This window comes from Cyprinus carpio, chromosome A17 (genome assembly GCF_018340385.1).
Source record: "Cyprinus carpio isolate SPL01 chromosome A17, ASM1834038v1, whole genome shotgun sequence".
NCBI lineage: Eukaryota > Metazoa > Chordata > Actinopteri > Cypriniformes > Cyprinidae > Cyprinus > Cyprinus carpio.
Window position 1 is genome coordinate 16,802,199 of NC_056588.1, and position 26,402 is coordinate 16,828,600.

Here is a 26,402-nt window from a genome sequence, read left to right on the forward strand (position 1 = left end):
TGTGACTTCACTGGAACATTCAGTTAGAAACACAGGAAAACAGCCCTTCCTTTTGTTAAAACACACTAGAATGGAAAGAAAAATGATGGAAGCCATGTGAAAATCCCAAAAAGCTGTCAGGGTACCAAAAAGATGAAAATTATGCTTTTTGTTCTTTTCATTGCTGTATGTTTTCAGTAGTGCTGTCAATAGATAATTTTTTAAAGTCAGATTAATCAAACCCTTTTTGTGTGATTAATCGCACACCTATCATGAAATTAAGCATACCTGTACACCATTTATCTTGTTTAGCATGTTCCTTATGTCATCATTTGCTATCTCCAGCAAAGTAAACCAAAATATTGAAGGGAGATTCACAAAACTGTATTTTCTGCAAGCTTTTTTCAAGATAATTTTGATGTTTAAAAATAAAATAAAATAAAATAATATAAAATTTATTAATAAATAATAAACTTGGAGACTTAAAAGGACACCAACGTAGGCTTCCAAATGATATAAAGGAGTCCATATAGTTGATAAATTTATGCACACCAAAGCGCATATGAAAAATAATAATAAATAAATGAATAATAATTATTAGTGTATTGTTTGTTTATTGTTAGTGTTTAGTTTGTTTGTTTGTGCTTTTTGAAAAGTCAAGTTGTGATACGCCAAAATACCAAAATACTACTACGGTACTATGGATGCATTCAGAATGACTAAACACAGCAACATACAAATAGGCATATGACAAATACATATGGCATGTGAATGTACTGAAATGTATGTGTCTCGTCCGCTTACTGTACGACTCCTGGACGTCACCACAGTTGTCTTAACTTTGATTGCAATCCTCATCCTATAAAACTTTACTAGTGGTTTGATTAACGTAGTTTGCGTCTCATCTGGCCATACAGCGGTGGTATGTTTTGACGTTGCGTTCAGTCTGTATTTCATACAGTCTTCAGAAACAATCACAGAATCTGACAGAATTGTGTTTTAAAGTGAAATACACTAGAATGAATAATTGCAACGTGAATAAATGCAATGTGAGTCTCTGTTCTCTCTGCAATCTCTTATGTAATCAGCCTGGTTTTCTTTACATTAGCGCTGTTTTGGACCAATCGTCTGATGCATTTGCTTAGTGTGACATTGGACTGAAAACATTCCTGGGGTTTAGCAGCTTAAAATGATCTGATCACAGACAGAGAAGTTAAAGAATAGGATATAAATTGTGCTTAAGTAATTTTACGCTAAGTGCTTAAAATTATTTAAATGCATTAAGAATTTTTGAATTAATCGCATGCATCAACATTGACAGCCCTAGTTTTCAGGTCCCAGTTGAACAGTTGCTAGTAAGCTGAGTCGTTTACATGAATATCAGTAATCTAATTTGTTACCTTATTCTGAATGAGGCAATATTATGATTAAGGTGTTTACATGAGTTGCTTTTAGAATATTCCTTTCATGTTCCTATTTTACATGTTATAGTACAGTACATAGATGGATTAATGGCACACGTCATTACGTTCCCACACGACGCCATCCGATGTTAACTCCAGAATTCGTCTTCGGCACTATACAGTTTTGAGTGTTTCATTTTTAATTTTACAAAAGCTTCAAGTGCAGTTAATTATATTTCATGCTATACGTGCAAACAGACAACGACGGATCAAAATGTGCCTTCTTGCTTGAAGCCATGCTCTTGCCGTCAAATGGTTGATCACTGCCGTGTGTGTCTCCTGTCGCAAAATGCGGCGAAAAGTCCTACAAGTGACATGAAGTGACGTGACATACAGCCAATTATGGTGACCCATACTCAGAATTTGTGTTCTGCATTTAACCCATCCAAATTGCACACACACAGCAGTGAACACACACACACACACCGTGAACACACACCCAGAGCAGTTTATGCTGCGGCGCCCGGGGAGCAGTTGGGGGTTCGGTATCTTGCTCAAGGGCACCTTAGTCGTGGTGTTGCCAGCCCGAGACTCCAACCCACAATCTTAGGGTTAGGAGTTAAACTCTCAAACCATTAGGCCACGACTTCCCCAAACAAATATACGGTAATAGTGTTATGGTGTGTATACTGCACTTCAATAATGCGACTAAAATAGGAAGACTCCACATGTCTTGATTTGATTTGTGTTTATTTCGGCTATGGGTTTAGATGGATTAAGGTAATCAAAAAATCTGTTACATGGTAGATTCTTAATCAGAGTATTGTCTTAATCATGTTAATATCAGATTATTGTTGTCCATGTAAACATATGCATTGTCTCTCTAGACTAAAGATGTACAGAATATCCAGTCATATTGGTCTAAAGGATAAGCTTACTGTTGTGATGATGATAGAACATGAGTTCTGAGCACATTACGTATTACAGCATCATGCTCAACATCTTGCCGGAGGCCAAATATGAACATAAAATTATTTGTCAGCCACACTGAACTTCTCACCGAGAGAATATGTGGAAGGGCATCATTCATTCATTCATTCATTCATTCATTCATTTATTCATTCATTTAATTTCCATCGGTGCCCCAAGCAACATAATGCCTTGCCAAAGTAAAATAATGATCTGCAAAAGATGACGATTATGCTGACATGTTTTTATTTAAATAAATATCAAACAAATGATCAAATATACCAATACTTGCTGCATTAAAAATCCACTAGGCTTCACAATCTGAGTGGGCATGTCTGAATTCACAAGACACTTTTGGGTGGGTGGGTTGGTGTGTGCTTAATAAAACAACTTGGCATATTGTCAGAGTAGAGGGAATGTCCCCCCCTCACACCCTGTTTGGACACGCTTCTCTCAGCTGTTGTTCCCTAAACAGAGCTATGGGAGACTGAGCTTGTTTGCTATTTCATTATTTATTTGAACTGGCCACAGCTGAGAACGTGAAGTAGAGGAACGGAACTGCTGTCGATAAAATCCAGTGTAGACTTTGGGGAGCATGTTAGCAAGTAGAAAAAACAAAACTGTATATGTGTGTAGAGGAGAGATAGGGATGACAAAAGAGAGATGCAGAGGAGAAAAAGAGCGAGTGTGCAAAAGAAGATAGGGCTAACCTCTTTAATCAGCCGTTTCCGACCACAGGAAACACCTGCAATCCATCTCCCATGGTTGGGCTGGGACCGCTACAGGCTTCAGAGAGACAGCCTTGTTTCTGAGAGAACTTTTAATTAATTGATTCATTGACTGATTGTAGCAGGCTGTATTTGTCACTGGATGTAATGTCTGAGTAATGCTAGTGGCAATGTCAAAGTTGGACACAACTTTGACATTGGCACTTGCTAAGCACTTCAGGCCGATGGAGAGCAGGTCAAAGGCAAGTAAAAGTGACAGGACTAAGGAAATGTAGAAAAGGGAGAGTTGAGAAGACATGCTTATGGTAAAGATTCCTTTTATTGTATTGTATAGAGAAGACACAGCATGAATTATTCTAGACCAGGGGTTTTTAAACTTTTTGAAACCATGGACTCCCAGATATGACAATCATCCTGCAAAGGACCCCCTTTCATAAAATATAAATTTATATATATACATATATGTATATATATATATACAAACACAACTATACACATACATGCATATACACTCTAGTGTTTGGGTCAGCATTTTTTGTTGTTGTTGTTAATTAATGCTTTTATTGCTCAAGGAGGCATTAAATTGATAAAAAGTGAAAGTAAAGGCTTACATTGTTACAAAAATAAATAAATAATAAAATAAAATAAAACTATTTCAATTAAATGCTTTTTTAAACTTTCTAGTCATCAAAGAATACTGAAAAACAATAAAATAAATCAAAGTTTCCACAAAAATATTAAGCAGCACACTGAAGACTAAACTAATGGCTGAAAATTCAACTTTCAACTTTGCCCTCACATAAATAAATTACATTATATTCATAAAAATGTACTTTTTTATTTGTAATAATATATCAAAATATAACTGTTTTACTGTATTTTTGATTAAATAAATTCAGCATTGGTGAGACTGAGACAATAAAAAACTTAATGTTGAAGAAATAGTTTGTAAGAAACCGCTTTGTTTAAATCTCTAAACTGTCACTTTTGAACAACTGAATGTGTCCTTGCTAAATAAAGTATGAATTTCTTACTGACCTCGAACATTTGAACAGTAGAATGTCTAGAGACTAAAATAATAGTCTAAAATAAAATATAAAAAAATGTATAATGCAGAACAAGATTATTAACATTAAACCCTATTAAGATAGATAGATAGATAGATAGATAGATAGATAGATAGATAGATAGATAGATAGATAGATAGATAGATAGATAGATAGATAGATCTCCATCTTTTTTATTTACTCTAAACCCCTACAGCCCAGACCTTTGGCCCCCTTGGGGTCCCTGTACTCCAGTGTGAAAACCCCTGCTCTAGGCAATATGAGGACTTGGTGTATATATAAGGTGGTCTAATCCGGTCTTGTCTGAAACTATAAAAGTAGAGCCAGAAGGTCTACCTAAAACCTCATAAAATACACAGAGGATTAACAAACGCAGCATGCATCAAAGATAAGCTCGGGACGGTGATGTGTTACTACAACCTTCTACCCTTTCGGTGCATTGCTCCATTTACCCATCATCTAAAAGATAGGGGAAACATCTTTTCAAAATCCTCTTTGACATGAGTATTTACATATCTCCTCTCTTAGACAAAAACACAGGCCTCCTATTCGCCAGGAGATGAAAGGAATAGCAGACACAGAGTGATTCCTGACACAGGAACCTCTGACAACCATCAGTATCCATAATCCCAAACCTAAGGACCAGACATTGATTAAGCAAGACTCATGATTTGTGGGGTGAAAAGACCTATGAGGGCAAGTTTTGGAAAAATACAGGGCCTGTGATTTAATTTGAGGACATTAAAGATTCAAGAGTTGTTAAAGAACAACTATAGATTACAATGTCCCATCAACCCTTTGCCTAGTCTCTTACTCATAATCGTTGAAGCTAATGCTCTTTGAAGCCTCACCAACACAAGCACAGGAGATCAACAAGCACGAAACTAACCATATAGACTCCTGTAGAGCTTTGGAGTCATAGGATCACATCGGTTGGCCCTCAGTGCACCACAGTGTGTGTTTTTATCGTTGAGGCCATTAAAATCCCATCATCCACCATAATAACATGTCTGTTTTCTTAGACATGGGTGACCCATCTATCTTCTAAATTTACCATGGACGCTGAATTTAGGAACGCTTAGACAAGTTGCAACCGATTCCCTCTTAAGTTCCTCAGGAAAAAGTTTATTCCAAAGACAAGTTTAGAGAGCAAGAGGAGGATTTGTAATGGCTCTGAGATGAAGTCTGTAATCAAAAGTGGGAATAAGGTTATTGACTTTTTTTAAAAAGCAGGTCATTTCATCAATAATGTCTGGATTACCAATTAGTTGCTTCATAACCGGTTCTATTGCAAGGGTTAATGAATGTCCAGTGGAGGAGGAATGTGAAAACCTTCCCCAGTTGGAGACCTAGAGGTCATAGGTCACGCAACATGTGACTGGATCCTCGGTGGGTGTTCTGATAGGTAGAGGGATGCGATACAGTTTTACAGTTCTTGCGATGTAGTGTGCTATTGCAAGAGGAACAGCATACTGAATCAGATAAGATAAAAATTTATAAGCTCTCAAACATAGCTAGTTCATAGAAATATTTCAGTATGACAACTTTAATTAACTTGAATAGCTGCTGATGCTGGATACAACACTTAATATTAAAAACTAAAGCTATAAATCAGAACAAATACTAGAAAAATAGCAGGTTGTAACAGCTAGCAGCTAACATTAAGCATGGTGAATGCATAACCATTTAGTTTAACACCTGAGTAAAGCTAGGTTCAGGCTATATACAACGTTTAAAAGCATCATTACCCGCTCTCAAATAACCACTGGGACAGCACAGCCCGAAACCTTAGTTTTGCCTGAGAAGAAAATCATCTGAGCGATCTGAGGTAGTTTTCCTTTAAAAGAAACTTGTAGGGTGCCTGTAAACACAGCTTAACAGTAAGAATAAAAATTATGACAATTCTGTGCATTGTAACAGTTAGTAAATGAGCTACCTAAACACCACTAGCAACACCCTGGGCTTGTATTTATGAATTTGCATGTAGCTAAGCAACATGTAGCTACCTTCAGAGGTCTTATTATTTCCACCCACAGAAGCCCATGAGCTCTTGTTAAAGTCCCTCAGCAAACAGACTCTCCCTTTCCCTTTAGTCCTCTGGAGGGTTAATAGGTAATCCTTCACTAAATGAGATTCAAAGGGTGTATGGTCTTATTCTCTTCCTCTGGAGGGAGAGACCATATAGGCCTTCTGTAAAGAGGAATTGAGGTTGGGGGGAGGGTCTTTCTACCCCTGTCACCTCCAAAAAATCTTTGGTGGAGAGAAAACCCAGCCAATTTAGCACCCGCCTCTGTTTATTCCAGAGGTTTGGAGGATTTAACCTGTCCTAATCAAAACCAGAAACGAACCCCTCACCCCCTTCTTTTCTCTTTAGCTCTTGTGTTTCAGAGAGAGCTGGGACTCTTTTAAAGGGTCCCATGCTGTTTTATGGGTACTGTTTTGCTGGTTACTGGGGTCAGTGAAGGCAGTGATTTTATCCTCAAGTGAGTTCACACGTCTGCAAATTTTCAAAATCAAAATCCCGTCCTGTCTCACCAGGGGTTCAGCAGCTCTCTGTGCCCCACTGTTTTTGAATGAGATCATTTAAATCAGTGGTTCTTTTATATTTAAAGTAATAATATTTAAAGTAATATATTAAATATTGGATATTTAAAGTAATATAATACGTTTATATTACTTTAAATATCCAAAGGCTGTGCTTCAATTAGACTCTACAGTAATTTTGCATCAAAAAACTTTTTATTTTATTTTATATAATAAAAAGTATTTGGTTGCAAATATAAATGTATTATAAATGTATAAACAATGGGATAAATATTGTTTATACCAATGTTGCTTATACATTTACAAATTTGTTAATTTTCTTCTTTAACTTTTGACACATTAATAATGTTTTAATTATATTTATAATTTCAATTCTATAAAATTTTGTGTTCAACTTTCTTTCTATTAGCATATACAGTGTATATATATATATACACATACATACACACACGGTGGGTATAGAACAGAATCACCCCCTTTAAAATAATTACATTTTGTTGCTTTGCAGCCTGAAATAAAGATGGACACAAGTTGTTAATGGAAACAGGGCTGGAGTGGGACTCACTTTCAGCCCTGGAGTTTCATGCCTTAGACCGGGCCACTTGTTTTTTTTTTTGTTTTTTTTGTACTGGCCTTTTCAGTGCAACCTTTGTGCTTTCTATTATCCATTTTCTTTGATCTATTATTTTTTGCTCACATATGTCCAACAACTGACGTTTTTGTTGTTGTTGTTTGAGCAAGGTGCCGCTGTCAGGGGAGTCAAAAGGTAATTACGTCATCATTAGGGTTGCCAATTAATTTCAGAACTGAAAATAAGGGACAATTGTGATTCTTTATCTTTTATTCTTTAAGAAAATAGTGCTTATTCTTGTATTCTTGTAGAAATTAAGTGTTTATTTTTTAAGAAAATAAGGGACAACTATTCTAAAAAGAATGTTAATGTCTTACAAAAAAAATTAAAATAAATAAATAAAAAATTGTCATCAGCCTGAGTAAATTGTACCAATATAAAATTGTGACTTCACAAGTATACAATTTACGAGGTGAAAATACTCTGAAATTACAAAATGGCATGACATTTGAAAGCTAACAACTGAAGGTCTATGAAACTTCTGTCAATAAAGCATTTTAAACAATGGTTTGAACTAAAAAACTAAAGTTTTTAACTAAAATATAATTACCGACCATACAGCATTTGAATGAATTTTTTTTAGAGAGTGTGGGCTGCTTCTGGTGCTTGGACTTGATCTGCTAGAAGTTTTCTCTCTCTCTCTCTCTCTCTCTCTCTCTCTCTCTCTCTCTCTCTCTCTATTTAACAGCATTAACTTACAATGAAAGATGTCTTCCCTCAGGTAGATTGAATGAATAATAAAAAAAATAAAAAATAGACGTCATATTAACTCTTGGGTTCATGATATTATGTCGTGGCCACAAGATCATTTTGTCGAGGTAACAATATCCTTATTGAGGGAACAACATATTTTTCTCGTAGCCACGAGTTTAATGCATAAACAAACCTGCGTGACCATAGCAACCCGGGATTATCAGAGATGGATTCATTAATATTTTATATTGAATTAAGAAATTATTATATTATTTATTATAGAAATGATTACATTATTAAATTATTATATTAACCATAGGCCTTGGCTACTGGTGTTATGGTTATGTTCTGTTTCTGCCTGCACATTTCCCTGTGTCCAATTGTCTATTTGTTTCCATGGTTTTTGATTAATTTGCTCGTTAGTCATTAGTTGACTCCCTTCTCCTGTTTTTCCCTTGTCAGCTGCCCTACTTAAAGTCTTCCTTCTGTTTAGTAGTTTGTCGGTTATTGTTTTGTGTTACATTTGTTTATCCTATCTAGAGTTTATTCCTTGTATTTGTGTGGATTATAATTAAAGTCATTTTGTGGATTATCTTCAACTTCATCACCTTTATTATTGAGACTGTAACAGAATAACCGACCCGTTAAATGAGCATTTAAAATAGTGGTGTTTGTCTTTGTTTTTGTTTTGTTTTCCTCCTCCTTCTGGAATGGCTATCCCTGCTGTGCAACTCCTTTGCCTGGAGCAACAGGATTGTTCGCTGGAGGACCATACCAGGGACTTTTTAGATCTGGCGTCCCTTACACGCCTGCCAGTGAATGGTCCCAAAGAGGATTTCGCCGCTTTTGTGGAGTGGGTGCTGGAGAGAAATGGACTGTATTTCTCCATCTGCCCTGCCGAGGAGGACATCTCCAGCCCCACTCACGAACCAGAGACAATCCAGCCATCATCCAGCTGCATGGAGTTACTGCCTGAGCCCACGCAGACAGAAAGCCTGAGCCCGTTGCGACCGAGCCGAGCATCGACATGGAGCCTGAACCTCGATCAGCGTCTGACCAAGTGTGTGAGCTGGCAACATCATCCGTTCCAGAGAGTTTTTGTGGAGATTGACGGCTTGGTGGGAAGCCCCGCCCGCACTCCCGGTGCTGAGGGTGAGCTGCAACTGGTCACTGGACTACTTTATGAGGAACTTATGGACTGTTTTAGAGGGGTTTTAATAGACTGGTTTGAGGAGGCCTTACCCAGATCTCCTGCATCTCGGCTGGTTCCGCCCAGCCTGCCTCTCCCGCCTCCTCTTAAACCAGCCAGTTCCTCAGCCCCATCTCTGCTGGTGCCTGTCAGCCCCTCAGCACACCCTCAGTCAGTGCCAGCTGGGCGCTCTGATCCGCAGCCTTGGGACTTCCAGTCTCCAGCTCTGCCTTGGCGTGAGGATCCCCTGTCTCTGCCTCCAGCCTCCAAGCCCTGGACTCCACCTCTGTCCTTCAACCAATCGGCTCCGCCTTGGCTCATAGCTCCCTTGTCTCTACCATGGCCCGTCATCCCACCAGCTCCTTCGGGCTCCCTCGTCCCTTCGGCTCCGCCTTGGTCAGTCGCCGACCATCCGCTGCCTCGTGACTCCACTCCTCTGGCTTTGCCTCGTCACTCTGTCCCTCTGGCTCTGTCAAGATTATCCTTCCCTCTGGCTCTATCCTCAGTCACTCCGGCTCCACAGCGGTCTTCCGGAGCCCCGACTCTGCTCAGTTGCCTGAGCCTTCAGCTCTGCCTTGGCCCTCCGGATCCTCAGTGTTGCCCTGGCTCTCTGTCTGTTCGACTCCATCCTGGGCTCTTCTTCCATCTGCTCAGTCTCAGTTAGTCGGCCCCCTAGTGGGGTCAGCCATATCTCCACCATGGCTCCTCCCACCATAGACTCCACCGTGGGCCGCTATCCTGGCTGGCCTCTGGATTTCCATCTGGCTCCACCTGCTCCGGGCTCCTCCCTGGCTCCTCACTCCATCCACTCCGCCCTGGCCCTGTGGACTATGTTCCCTTTCCATTGACTGCCCTTTGCCTGCCCCACGCCTGCCTCCTGAACTCCCACCCTCCCTCATCCGTTGCCGTTCTGGGAGGGGGTGAACTGTTATGGTTATGTTTCTGCCTCCACATTTCCCTGTGTCCCATTGTCTATTTGTTTCCATGGTTTTTAATTAATTTGCTCGTTAGTCATTAGTTAACTCCCTTCACCTGTTTTCCCCTCATCAGCTGCCCTATTTAAAGTCTTCCTTCTGTTTAGTAGTGTGTTGGTTATTGTTCAGTGTTGCATGTGTTTCTGCTACCCAGAGTTTCTTCCTTGTATTCGTGTGGATTATAATTAAAGTAATTTTGTGCATAGACAAGTGGGCAAATATCACAAAGTCTAGATGTGAGAAGTTGGTAGAGACATATCCCAACAGACTAAAGGCTGTAATTAAAGCAAAAGGTGGTTCAACAAAATACTGACACAAGGGGATGAGCCTTTTTCCAACTCAGTGATTCTGTTTTTGTTTTTGTAATGAGCAAATGTTGATTTGAAAAGTAAAGCATTGGATATTACAGAATTTAGCGTCTCAATTAATTTATGTAAACAATTTATTTTCATTGTAGAACTAAAACAAAACATCATAAATCAACAATGATTAATGGAAAAAGTGTGTGGTTTACTTTTATCTCTGTCTACCTTGACTGATTAGGAATGCTGTTCTTTTATACAGCGTAAATAATGCTGTAATGAAACAGTTATTGTAATGTGATAACACTGGCTTTCATTGTAAATCCCTTTGGCATGGTGAGCATTTACCGGTGAAGCAGCACACAAAGCCTATAATCTCCAGCTCATTATACCTGATTCTCCCCACACACACACTAATGTGATGACAGTTAGGACTCTAATTATACAGGTATGAAAAAGAGAGAGATTGAGTTTGTGTATGTGTGTGTACGTGCATGTGTGTGTCTGTGAAAACAACACCAGCTTAGTTTGTTATGACCGTAAACTAACATGCAGACTGAGGAAAGGTCAACTCATTTAGCTAAAAAAGCTCCAGTTGAAGGTGCATGAGGGACATTTTTCAGTGCACAAAAACACTTTTAACAACTTTTTCTGGAGCCATTAATGCTTAAATGAATAGTACACCCAACAATTAAAATGTTGTTTCCAAATAGACATTATTTTTATCTATTTATTATTATTTACTGTTATCTTTTTCTCACCCAATGACAGCCCTTAACTAGATGCCTTTAAGTAATTTGCATAATTGTTTTATAAAAAATATGTGGCTGAAAAATATTTAAATCGACTGGCACTTGATTAGACCACACACACACACACACATATATATACTGTGTGTATATTATATATATATATTATATATATATATATATATATATATATATATATATATATATATATATATAATGGTGTAGAACATTTAGCAATTATAGAGCAATTAGAGATTATTTTGATTAGGTTTACATTTAAATAGCCATTGAGTTGTTTGTCACTTGGAGATGAATGGACAAAGAAGATGATACTGCATATGTTCTCATTTCAACTGCTTTAACACTGTAATAGGCATCTCAGTCATTTGAGTCATAAAATAAATTGCACTCATCTCAAACTACTTTAGGTATCTCTATCACTCATGTGTGCTGTATGTAAAAAAAAAAATAATAATTCACCAGCATCTTCAGAAGATAAGCCGCAGTAAAATAGTATATCATATGTATGATAGTTTCCATGGATTATCCAAAGGCAACCCCATTTTATGATGTAATATAGTTTTCCGAGAGCTTGCTGAATAGACCACATTGAATGCATAACAATATATTCGTTTTATGAGTTATGTGTTATATAATGTTAAAATGCCCATTTAAGGTATGGAGATTTACAATTAAATAAAATGTTTTACTCTTTTTTCCAAACATATTATATTTTACATATGAAAAAAATTATTTGTTAGTTTGAAACATATACAAACAATTTTGAAGAAATAGGCCATTTACAGTGAAAAATCCATGAATCCATTAATGAATCTCTCAAAATGTTTGGCGAATCATCATCATCATTAAATAAAAGACTTTAAATGAATAAATAAACAAATAATTTATATATAAATATAGATAGATATATAGATAGATAGATAGATAGATAGATAGATAGATAGATAGATAGATAGATAGATAGATAGAAAGATAGATAGATAGATAGAGATCTTTTTTTTTTTTTTTGCCTTGGCATGCCCATAAAAGGGTTAATTACAGTCAAGTCTAGCAATTGTAACACACAGAGTGTCATCATCCTCTTTGAAGGGTGTTCATTTTATGTGCTTGCTTTTGTTCTGTCAAACCTGTGGAACTGCGTTCAGCCGCTGACGTGAGGTTTGTGAAGACACAATGCTTCTTGCTATTTCATTTGTTTTCCTCAACTACAAATGGAAATGAGCTTCCTCTCTAGCCTTTAAGGGCTGAACATTTATCCGTGAAAACAAACTAGACAACTTCTGGAGAAATCACACATTAGTGTTTATGACAGAGGTGCAGCTTTCCCACAAGCCTCACCTAGTGTCTAACACAAACAGGAGCATGATAACTGCCTTCAAGACTTACATGAGAAATAAAAAGGCGATATTATTTCAGGAAGTAGGTTCTACAGATTTTGTTTGTTCGCACAATTTCTTGTGTGAATTGAGTGGTGAAACAGCACCAGCTCAACACTATCAGCAGCCACAATTCATTCCTAGTGAATCCTCACTCAGTATTTCTATAATGCCATTCATCAACAACCCTCAACAGCAAATCTAAAAGACTGATACATTAAAAGGCCCATTCGCCCAGGACATCTGATGTCCTTGAACAAATAGATGAAAAAAAAAAAACATATCACAGAGAGAATGTACAGCAAATATGAGAGTGTGTGTGTGCATGTCTTTATAAGACACATGTGCATCTGAAGAGTGAAGGGTGCTAAAAGCCTGCAGGGTACACAATCAATATCAAATTTTCCATTGCCGCCTTCTGGGCTATTGTAAATGACTTGTGTCAGAAGTAATAACAGGTTGAATCAGGAAGCCTAGGTTTGCAATTTCATTCATGAGGCTGGAGGCCACACCCACCTCTCCATCTCTTGCACATCGCTGCTAAATAAAACTACAGACCAGCACAGGCTTCTTGCTTATAAAGGTGTCCTATAACAACATAAATGGAGGGGAAAATGGTGGGTACAAGCAATCTTGCATTATCTTTTGTGTGTGTGTGTGAGTGAGTGTGATTTGGCCATATGCCCACTTAGCATGTTATAAGTGTTGGTCTGGGAGATTGAATGCACTGTCTGACTGATATTGTCATGAAGCACTCGGGGCAATGGTGAAAGTGATGACATGCAGTGGGGGTGCATTAAGGCCCATAGGCTGCCGTATTCAAACACAAGCTCTATGACACCAGAGAGACAGCTATAAAATGCCTATTAAACTATATTAAACAATGATCCGCAATTACAAAAATAGCATTTTATTTTACATTTAGCATTTACATTTAGTCTTCTTTTAGCATTTTATTTTACACTGTAAATACTCAAGATATACTCCACAAAATATTAAACTGGATTCTACTTTATTATAATTCAATAAAGGAAAGATCTCCAAAGTTTTTTTCACCATTTCTGTCACCGATGGAGTTTTGATTCCTCGACACTGTTGCCTTTGGCTTGCTTAGTTGAGGATGCTTGATTGATTGCACAGACACTACTGGAAGAGAGCTGAACTGGATGATGTCATCACTGAATTATCAATAAACTGACTTTAGCTGAAAAATGACTATGTTATTGTCTTCTTGCATTATTTTTCTGTTTGACACTGTAAAGCTGCTTTGATAACCAGTACTGTATAAATTGCTATATAAATAAAGGTGACTTGACTTGACTTAATTCCTCATTCATGCCATCTGGAGCCAATGATTTAAGTTTACAGATCCAAAATGCTTCTCATTTTAATAATTCCTTGTTTATATTAACTTCTCTATGCAATCCTAAAACTTCCTCTATACCTATACATTCTAGTTGTTTGATGTCATGTCCCAGCTCATTGAAATTAAAATACAGACCCACTCAAAAACATTATGCTGTAACTTACCTATATTACATAGGACAACTCAGATCTTTTTAAGTTAACTGCTAGATAGCTAGATAGCTAGCAATAGCACAAACACACATGCTCTCTTTACATACTTAAACTGCACAGTCATTGCTTGTTTCATTGTTTCGTTCAACTTGTTTCATTATGTTAGTTTGACAGTGTGTAAAACATACCACAATGATCTTATTTTTTATTTACATCTTTGATATTATTATTATTATTATTATTATTATTATTATTATTATTATTTTGTATATAGCTTGTATTGAATTGTATGCACTTGGCACACTTGGTCAACTTTGTTTATTTAATTGCAAACGGGGAGATAAGACACACTAAAATGTATATATGCTTATTAACATATTTAAGAATATCATTTAATTCCCTGAATTTAAAGGAAAATAACACTGTGAAAAAGGCAAAATGGCATAACAAAATGATTATGTCTAAAGCTACTGTCTGCAGCAATAGCTGTATCATAATGATCAGAGAGGAGACTGCAGCTGAGGGACCAGACTGCTGGAACAACAAGAGAGATAGGTAGAGTGATAGATAGATAGATAGATAGATAGATAGATAGATAGAGAGAGAGAGAGAGATAGATAGATAGATAGATAGATAGATGGGTGGGTGGGAGAGAGAGAGAGAGAGAGAGAGAGAGAGAGAGAGAGAGAGAGGGGAAAGCGGAAGCATTGTGTCTCACCTCAAGTAATGTTCCGCAATAAGAAACGACTTCTAAGGTTCCAGAAACTGACTATTTTAGGGAGCAACATCTTAGACATTCAGTCACAAGGCCACAAATATACAGAATAAAAAGCTCTTAACTTAATAAATAAATAAATAAATAAATAAATAAATAAATAAATAAATAAATAAAAATCATGAACAATAATGACAACACAAAAACAGTCACACCTTAATAGAAGTAAAATTATTAAAACAGTGCTGACTTGAAAAATGTGCTAACAATGTTTTAGAAAGAAGTCTTCTATTTTCTAAGGGCAATTTATTTAATCAAAAATACAGTAAAAATAGCAATGTTCTGAAATATTACATTTTAAAATAATTGTAATTACACTGTAAAATAATATTTCAATTTTAATATACTTTACAATGTAATTTTAGCTGAATTTTCAGCAGTCATTACTCCAGTCTTCAGTGTCACATGATCTTTCAGATTTATTTCTGATATGCTGATTTGCTGCTTGAGAAACATTTCTTATTATCATCACAGTTGAAGACAGTTGTGCTGCTTAATATTACTGGCTGTATGGCTCCATTATGAAGTACTGCTGTCCATCATAAATACAGTGACTATGATGCAAGAGATGAGGGAAAACAGACAAATCGATGAAGACCAAAGCAGCCTGTGGGCTAGATCCATGTTGGCTCTCTTTGTGTACTGCAACCCTTTGGATGATGACATTATAGAATAAAAGTATTTTGGCACTCAAGGTATTTCTGCTCTATTGCTGGACAGTTTTAAACAAGGACACGTACAGGAAGTTGCCAGCAGGCCCTGACCCTCAAAGACAAAGTTGCTTTAATGTAAATCAGTCAACTCTGACTCTATCTTGGTAACACCATAGCCAGCTAATCAAAAAGGTTTTTGGTTTCTCAACCTGAAAGGTGGGACATTTATTTCTACAGCCACCAAAGTGAATGCTATGACTACTCCACCTCTTTATGCTCAGGACAAGGACATTACCTCCCTGATTTCACTTGTTATCATCCCATTGCATGAGTAATTACTAACCAACAGCCATTATGTCAAGCCAACAGCAACAGAGATTCAAAACCAGAAACAAATCCTAAACCAAATGTGAAGATGAATCTCTCTCCACTAACTCAAGTCCTGAGGCCTTGACTATGGGTTTGTGCCTCCCCAGCCTGTCTTTTGTTGAGCCTTTGAACAGCTTTGGAGTATCAACAGGGGAGTGTGTGGGAAGCAGCAGAAGCTTGGCTTATCTGGCCCAGAGGGTGTGTGTGACTGCAGTATGAAGAGAGAGAGACTGGAGTGGGACGCCTGTTTGAGGATTGGAGGCTGAATGAGGTGCCAAAAAGCCCAGGACACCAACTGAGGCTGGATAAGCACCACTACAAAGAACAGACTTATTAACCAGACGTGAGAATCTTTGACTTCTGGGAGATTTCCTGACAATTCTTGAAACAGTTGGGAATCTCTTAAAGTGTACTCAACTTTTTATATCACAGATCTGCCGCATGATTAAACTGAGAGGCGAACAATGTGACCTAAGAGTCTACAACAGATACCATTTGATTTGCAAGATAAGAAATACAATGACGACTATGGTACTTTATGTACTTCAAGTCACAAAACTGAGCCTTTAGGTCTCAATGGCAAGGAAACTATATGTTTAATAAAATTGGTTTAATTTCAACCACAACAGCAAACTATATTACCTGTTATCATAAATACCAACCAAAACCTGGGAATTCACAAGATGGAAACTCCTGTCAAGGTCATGTAGCAACAAATTTGACTAAGGTTTGGGGTTAGGGTTGTTGCAGGATTTCTAACAAGCACATTGTATAAACACTCTTAAAAATAAAAGTTCTTTATTGACATTGATTGTTCCATGAAGAACCTTTAACATCCATGAAACATTTCCATTCCAGTATCTTTATAGTGGGGGAAAAAGGTTCTTTAGATTATTAAAATGTTCTTCACGCTAAGAAAAAAAAAAATGTTTCTTTTCAGAACTGATTAATGAAAGGTTCTTCAGGTAACCCAAAATGGATCTTCTATGGAATCACTCCAAAATCCTCCTTTTGGGACCTTTATTTTTGAGTAAATGAGGCATGTGACCACCATTTTCCACAAGTTGGTATGATTCTTTAGGGTCTTAAAGGGGTCATATGATGCGATTTAAATTTTTCCTTTCTCTTTGGAGTGTTACAAGATCTTGGTGCATAAAGAAGATCTGTAAAGTTGCAAAGACTAAAGTCTCAAATCCAAAGAGATATTCTTTATAAAAGTTAATACTCATACACACCCCCATACAACTTCTCGTTCTAACATGCCCCCACATCTCTACAACAGTATGTGGGAAGATTTGCATAATGCCGCCCAGATGTTCACGCAAAGAAAGAAAGCGTGCCTTTTATTCTTGCAGCTATGTCGTATAGATGCTGTGTGTTTCACTGTGAAAGCGAAACTAATTTGTTTGACCTTCCAAAAGAGGATGATATCCACGTTGTCATGCCTGGAGCTGATCCATGCTGGTTGCTGAGGAAATACATCAACTTTGCACTGTGGATCGCCGGAACAGCTTTCCAGCCTGGGGTCGTCACATGTGGTTGCTGCAAGCTCCTTCGTTGAATCCACCGGCCGCACCGTTCTCAAGCCCGCCCCTGCCTCTGCTCACTCAAGCCGGCCTCCACTCACTCTAGGCCTCCGGCCTCAGCTCACTCAAGGCCGCTGTGTGTGATGCTGTTTCGTTGAGAAAGCGAAACTACTTTGGCCTTCCAAAAGAGGACACAGCTAGAAATCATGTTTTTATCACGTTTATAATGGCTTTTATGTTTATGTCTCGTCGCTCTGGCCGCACAGGGCATCACAATATGTTAAGGGGCATAACATTTCTGTCACATGCTTGATGCAGTCGGCCAATCACAACACACTGGATAGCTGGCCAATCAGAGCACACCTCGCTTGTCAGAACGATGAGCTTTGTAAAAATCGACGTGTTTTTTGAACCTTAAACCGCATAAACACATTTCATTACACCAAATACACAAAATAATGTTATTTTTAGCAGCATCATATGACCCCTTTAATGAAACTTCTGTAACATAATTTGGTTAAAATTTCTCAGTGGTAGTGTAAAAAAGCCATTTTATAGCATTTTAATGAGCTCTGCTGACTCCGCCCCTCTCTTCCGAGCTGCTCTCTGAGAGACTGTTTACTTTAGCCGCATTAATCGTGAAACTTGCTAATTAGCACATTATTAGGAAAGGCGATTTGCAAAGATTCATTAAAAATATATATATATATACTCACTTTTTCTGTTGGTGAAGCTGTACCACAAATAATTCGCTCGAAGATAGAAACATTTATGTAGATCGGGGGCGCATTCCCTTCAGAAAAAAATGTAATCCACTCCGTCTTCAGCGGCTCAGATGTCAGGAGTAAATGATGGCTGCTATGTTCATTATAACATCAGAACAACAAAACACCTCAATCGCTTAGGAGTCATTCTTGTCTACATCTGCTCCAGTGGTGAAACAATGGTGGACTGATAACAGCTTACTCATGGTGGGTCTAAAATAAGACGCCAGTCCAGTCTGTACTGAAACGCCACTGTCAATTAAATTATCGTGGGAGGGGTCTGATTTTGTGATGTCACACAGACAGGCATCTGAGATCAGCTCGATTTGAGAAAGGGGCAAAGATTTTAGTAGATTAAAAAAAAAAAAAAACACTGGGTGGATTTTTATCATTAGGCCTATAGGGTGGTTGTGTACACACCCTGCCAATACACATTTCAGTTCAAACAACTTGTAAAAGTGCATGTAGCATTCTATGACCCCTTTAAAGAATGGCAGGGTCCACACCACAGCTATAACGATAAAGGCACAGAGAAACAATATCGTTGGAATAATTTTCATAACGATTGTTTTCCAGCTGATGAACGATAAAAACATTGACAGCCAATAAGAATCAATCCTGCTATCAAGAGCTCGAGAATTTAAAGCGGCAGACGAGTGTGCACTTGGAATAAACAGATTTTATTGTCCGCTGGTGTGGACACTAATATGCTTATCTTTATAGTTATCTTTATTGTTATCATTCTTGGTGTGAACAGGCCTTTATAAGCCTGCACATCTATGCATGACCTGAAAAGACACCAGAACCTCAAATGAACTGCTCCTGGCAGCCAGAGCGATGACCCCAGACTCCAAAACCAAGTAAACCACCTTGAGCACCTTCTGTACTGACTATAAGAAGAGATATGACTCAGTGCCAAACACATGGATCCTTGAATATTTGGCTCCAAACAAAGTCAACAAGACGCTAACGACCTTCATCAGGAACTCTGTAGTCCTCTGGAGGACAGCACTAGAAGTTTAAAGACATCTTCCAAGGCGTTGCATCTTTAATATGGAAAACAGATACAATATACAATAGTTGCAAGACTGGAGCAACCATCAACCATATGGCATGCATATATGGATAATGTCAAGCTGTATACTTGGACTATGGCATATTGAATATCTGATCCACAGGTACTTCCAGAAAGCCAGATCTTAAAGAGACAGTTGAACGGCAGGAACAAGATCAAAGTTATCAACACATATCCCCTGCCAGTCATCAGACACTCTGCTGCCACAGTATGCTGGCCAAGAGAGGATATGAAAGCTGCACAAAGACAAGAAAACTCAGCACAATGCAAAAAGAATGGCAAAAACCTCCATCCAGACACTATACATGCACTGAAAAGAAATAAGCAATAAAATGGCAAAGCCCTCCATCCTAATTAATAATCACTTTGGCTTTCAAAAATGTCCAGCCTGCTATGTTGCTACTGAAATAAAGAATAATATAATTTAATATATATTTATTTTATTATTATTTTTATTTCATTTGTTTGCATCAATTGAATTGTTGTACATGTGTATAGCTATTATGTTATTTTAACTAAATACTATATCACAAATATATAAATATTTAATATATATCATAATACTTCCATATTTAAAAGATTCAAGCTTGAGTATTTTAACTAAATATACAGTATATTACATATATAAAATATTTATAAATTAAAATATTATACGCATTTATATTCAGAATAGAATATATTAGAATTATTTATACATAATTCAATTATACTATTTATTTAGATTAAAAAAAACAAAACGTTAAAAACTATTCAGACACATAAATAAATATGGTTGTACAGTTACAAATTTGAATAGTTCTCAATTCTTCAGTTCTTCTGAAGCAAATTATCCTGTGGGGATTGCAAGACACTGGTTTACAACATCTACTTGTTTGTTGGGAGGGACGCTAACAGAGTGAAGTGTATGCTGAAGGAGACTTCTAAAGGATGTCTTCCTGGAGGTGATAAAACAGACCCTGACCCTCACTATATGAAAGCTCCTCTGATTTGTGAAGCAGGATACGACAGGAGGAGAGGGTGGGTGGTCTGCCACTGGCTTGTGCCTTGCTTCAGAACCAGGAAATTTACATGGCTTTAGTGGTCAGTCTCCTGTGTCTGTCATAAATCAATAGCTGCACTACAGGATGGAAAGGCTGAAAGGTGTCCACTGCAGTTTGGAGCCAGAGGAAATGGTTTGCTGTGAAAACAGGGCCGATTTGTTCCTACTGGTTAGGATTTGTTTAGAGGAGCTGCTTAGATTGGCCAGAAAACAATGCTGTCTTTTAGCTTATACAGTTGGGAAAATGTGTTAGTAAATGGCACGCTATATGAAAATGACATATACAGCACCTGTGCTTGCCTTTACCAAATAAGCGAAAGTAACAATGGGGGTTAAGGAGAGGAATATTTAGATAGCTGACAAATTTTCCATATATACATTTTTCATTTCTGCTTATATTCTTAAATTCATCCGCCCCACAGGCAAGTTTAGTTTGCATGCTTTACAAACCCTTCTGGAAAAAAAGAGCTTAAACCAACCTTAGCTTATTTGCTAGTGTTAGCTGGTCTAGCTAGTTAAATTGGTATTAAGCTTGTGTAATTGGTCTCTCAGCCTGACTAAACTGGTCTGCAGGTGGTTTAGCTGGTCTCACCATTGGATTTTAGCTTGTCTAATTAGTCTCCTAGTCTAAGCTAGTTTTCAACAGGTCTAGCTGGTGTCACCATCCGTTCTAGCTGGTGCTTATTTGGTTTAGGTCAGGATTCTTTAAACCTTTTATTTTATTTTATTTTTTTAGTATAACTGCACTGTAAAAATATGAATAATAAAGTAAAAAAAAAAAAGATTATTGAGGTACTAAAAAAAAAAAAACATTAAACACTAAATAAAACACAATTTCAGTCTTACAGTAATCCTGAACACCTTGATTAGCTTGTTCAGGTGAGTTTGATGGGCTGGAGTTAAACTCTGCAGGAAAGTGGCCCTCCAGGGCGGGATGTGAGGAACTTTGGTTAGGTGGTCAGTCACTTGGTTTCTCAGCCTTAACAGCTGAAAAAAGGCCCCAAAACCCCAAACTAGCAAACCAGATTAGCCTGCAGGATGATCTTCTAACATCGAAGAGCTTAAGTTGTTTTAAGCAGGTTTTCAGCAGAAAAGCTCACACTCGTCATTCATCTTTTTTTTCTCTCTCTCTCCTCTTTTTGCTCCTTGGCCATTGCCCTGCTATGAAAATTACGTTGACAGTATAATTGAGATCCAGTCTGATTATTTGATAGTCTAATGGCCACCTGAATGGGAATCTTCATGTAACATGAGCTGTTTGATAGGCAACTGCAGAGACACTGTGTCAGCCACTATATTCTCATGCAATTAGCATTCTAGACCTCGTCCTTTTACATGCAAAGCTTCTCTACAGTCGTCTGACAGCCCTCCAGTTACACTGCAAATGAGCGCCTGTGTTCTCCTCCTTTTCATGTAAAGATTTCATGTTATTATCTTAATTGCTTCATATCTATTTAGACAATGAAGACAACATTTTCAGAAACACAAACAGAAATATAAACTGATATTGTTCATGTTCATCAGATATACACTACCATTCAAAAGTTTGGGGTCATTAAGAATTTTGTTTCTTTTTATAGAAATTAATACTTTTATTAAGCAAGGACGCATTAAATTGAACAAAAAAGATTTCTGTTTTAAATAAGTGCTTTATCTGTTGAAATTTCTGTTGATCAAAGAATCCTGAATAAAATGTATCATGGTTTCCACAGAAAGATGCAGTATATTGAACTCTGATTCTTCACTATGATAGGCTTCTCTGCTGTACTCACCCAGAGAGGTATTTTATTAAGACTGCAATATTTATTGTTTTATCACTAACCATCCTCCACTACACCATGTAATGTGGTTTACTATGTAACTAATTCAGCATTAGGGTTAGTCAAGTAATCCATTCTTATTATACTACCACAAACAATAAAGAAACCAAGAGCAGAAAGAGGTCACGATCAATGTTTGGTGTGTAAACGACAGCATCAATCGACATCCAACAAAAAGACAATATACACCCTTTATGAGCTCATGTGCCTTCTGCCAAAACATGCTTACAAAGACAATACCATTAGTCCATAAAGATGGAAGATATGGGTTTGTCATGTGTTACGACCCTAAACCTCAAGGTTGTATTCAGTAGAATGCTTAGTTAGGAGATTAGTCTACCTTTATTGGAAAAAATGTTGTTAAATTATAAAAATAAATTATGGAGGGAGGAAAAAAACACAAAACCAATTTGAATTTTGAAAATAATTAACTTGTAACAAACAAAACAAAACAAAGAAATAAAAATGGCATGTTGAGTCAGATCTGCTGAACAGTAAAGTGACAGAAATGGCAGATATGATGATAAATCCTTTATTGTGATTAAATGATTGACTTTAGTTCCATAAAAAAATAGCCTTTTGCATGGCTAAAATTACTTAGTAAGAATGTAAATTTAGCATGAAATACACTTATCTCTAGGCAGAATAATTTATTTATTACTGACCAGGTTATACGATATGCATGCTATTCATTTCAAATCACCCAGTCCCAAATTGGAAGTGTCTTTTTTCTTCCGTCATTACATAAAAGTAATCCAGAAGAGTTTCCGACATTATGGCTGATGATTTTTCAGTCTGAAACCACAGCTCAAGGCGACCTGTCACTCCACCATCGGCTCTGGATCGCTACTGATGAATGAGGCCCATAGTGCTATAGACTAACATGACTGTCATCTAACTGCTTAGGAAATCTGTATCAATATTGAGCTACTGCAAATTGAGGCATTATTTTGTGTGAAAACCACAGAGAAGGTGCAATCCAGCTGCTTTCAAACTAAATAAGACTCAGTTCACATAACCACAATTGTTCCATTACCACCCCACTTCTCTAAAACATTAGCTCAGAAAAGAACGAATGAAAGCCGCTGGGGTTGGGACTGGCGAACTGGACGCTTAAGCACAAGGAAGCATGTGCCCACAGTCTGGTATTGCCTTTCAGTGTCATTAACTTCTGCAGGGCACAGCAGGTTTCTGTCGCCACTGACCAAATTGCTTTAAATGCCGAGCAATTACATGCTTGAGGCCAGAGCTTAAAGAATGAGGGAAGTATAGTTTCTGTACTAAACGCCATTGTAATAGGATTATTAGGGAGAGAAAGTAAGAAATTATTTTACTGCACTGCAGACCACAGACTGCATCTAACGACCTCTGCACTTAATTAGTGGATTAGCCTTTCTAATTAAGATATGTTGAGAACTATATTTTACAACTCTCCAATGTAAAAACTTCACATTATACAACATCTTCATTGTTCCTCCTCACACTTTGACTACAATAATATCTCAGCCAAGCTCTCTCTTTTTTTCCTCCTCTTTTTGTAGCTCCTCTTTTTTTCTGTATCATTCCTGTAATGCAGAATGCATGTAAGTGTTAATATATTTTTAACATGGAAATCATACTAGTTAGTATTCCATAATGTAAGTATACAGTTTGTACTAATATGACAAATTTGTATAAATACAGTTAGTTAATTGTAACTGTCACTGTATATCTATTTAGTTAATTTACCAATATAATATATAATTAGTTAGTTTAGTAATTTAATATATATAAACATAAGATTTCACTTTTGTTTGAAAATTATGATTAAAAGTGTTAGAAATGAATTTGATGAATTCTGTTAAATTTTGTGGGATTATTTGATTTTTCTCACTTTAAAACATTCCATACTGTTGATTAAATTACAGAAATTAGTATATTATAAAAATTCAAAAGATAAAACATAAATTATCTTGCACTAACTGTTTAAACTAAATGTCAATCCCTCACTAAGTAATGCTAAATTTAGCTTTTTTTTTCACCCTGTCTGGCTCCTTCCTCTTAGGCATCCTGATAATTGTCTTGACATCGTATAAATATATATTTTTTAAATGAATAAAGTTACAGAATTTAGAAAGCACTGCATAACAGGAATGACCTCCTCCATCTTTCTTTGTGCTAAGCCTTGCCCTACTCATATCTTAAGCATTGAAGACAGTCAAGCAAGCACTTTGCATTGATAATATATGTTAGCAGCATAATGCATGTTTGAAAATCAATGAGTGGCTCCTTTTGATCACAGTTGCAGCCTCTGTCTCGCAGCAGGCCGTAAATAGCTGCTGCGCTAAGCAGACGGCTAGCAGGGTGAGAGAGGTGAAGTCTGTAAACAAACAATGACATGGCACAGTATATAGATAGGCACACTTCAAGAACAGAAGAAAAACTGCTGCCAGCAGTCATGCAGTTACATTTTTATGACCTAGTTGTGTATATGATTGACATCAAATGTGTAATTTACAAAAACACATTTCCATTTTGACATTCCAGTTGTGACGACCCATCTAGCAAGGTTGCACTGTCTACTGTCTTGCTATCTATCCAGCAGAGTTATCATCAGTTTCTCCTCATAATAGACAAGGCCTACAGGGTTGCAGTGCATGTTGGAAGTGCAACCGAAGAAGGGAAAAACATGTCCCCCTAATGTCTTCAAGGCCTTTTTAACAAGCAGTCACCACAAATGACAGACAGCTGTGCACTCTGCATTTCAGCCTGAGTGTTCTTTTTTCCCCTCTGTGGCAACCTGTCTGCTGTCAGCTCGGCCAGACGTTGTGTTATTTTCGTATGGTCTACGAGGCTTGTGCTGCTCTTGAAACTCTGGGGAACTAATAAAATCACCTCTCTTGTCCAATTCAGACATGCGCTAGAGCCTACGACTGTGCACCAAACTCCCGGAGTTCCCACCCTCCCATTATTCGCCTGTTTGTTTCGTCAGAGATCTAGAATCTGAAGCTGAAAGTGAAATGTATATTTAATGACTATTACATATATCCATAATGGATATAGATCTGGCTGCACTGCATATGAATTGTTTATTGTGCAGCGATTAATTATTAAGAGTGACAAGTTCTCAAATTTGGCTTTAAATGTTATGCTTTGTTGGGGCTAAAGGGAGTGGGGAGTCTGGGGCGTCTGCTGTCGATAATGTTTAATTATTGGTCTCTCAGAAAATGGCATGCTAAGTACAGTGAAGCTGGCATCACAAAGTAATTACCATTATAGAAAACGATGCAAATCCCAAACCATTAACACATGTAGACAATTGACTATAAAAATATTAATTTCCATATTAATCATCATCTTTATTTGGATTCTGTTCTTTAAAAAAATGTTTGCTGAATCTACAGTCCCACGGCAAACAAAGTCATATTTCAGTCCAAATTTAACAAACAAATGGCTCATTTAAACCAGTTCTTTTTAGTAAATCAAAAACAGCTTAACCAGTATAGTCTGATTCATTACCAAATGACCCTGAGCTGATCCTGAACTGAATCAAAAGCATACAGTGCAAGCATTTTGAATTAGTCTGAATGAACAGAATAAACCTGTCCCAAACATTTAACTTGACAAAGTGACATATATCACAAAAAGTTGATTTGGTCGATTTAGATTTTAGGTTTTATTAAAGAGTTACACCACCCCAAAATGAAAATTTTGTCATTGATCACTTACCCCCATGACGTTCCAAACCCGTAAAAAGCTTTGTTTGTCTTCAGAACACAATTTAAGATATTTTGGATGAAAACCAGGAGGCTTGTGACTGTCCCATAGACTGCCAAGTAAATTACACTATCGAGGTCCAGAAAAGTATGAAAGACATTGTCAGAATAGTCCATCTGCCATCAGTGATTCAACCATAATGCGACGTCAATACTTTTTGTAAGAGAAGAACAAAAAAAAAACGACTTTATTCAACTAATTTCTGACATTCAATAACTCTTTGAAGACCAGTGAATTAAGTTTCAGTTCATATTTCACAGTTTAACACCACTGAAAACATCTGCTAGTCCCGATTAAAAGACAAAACAGCTTAAAACTAGAGCACTATGAATTTCAGGGGTCTGTCAGTAGGCTGTGTAATTGCTAATTCATTTCATCACTTGTTTTTCCCATTCTGGCATGCAACCGCCAATCTCTTTGTCACTTTATGACTCTTTTACCTACTTTACAGATGCAAAAACTCCAGCTGTTAAGCCTTGGGC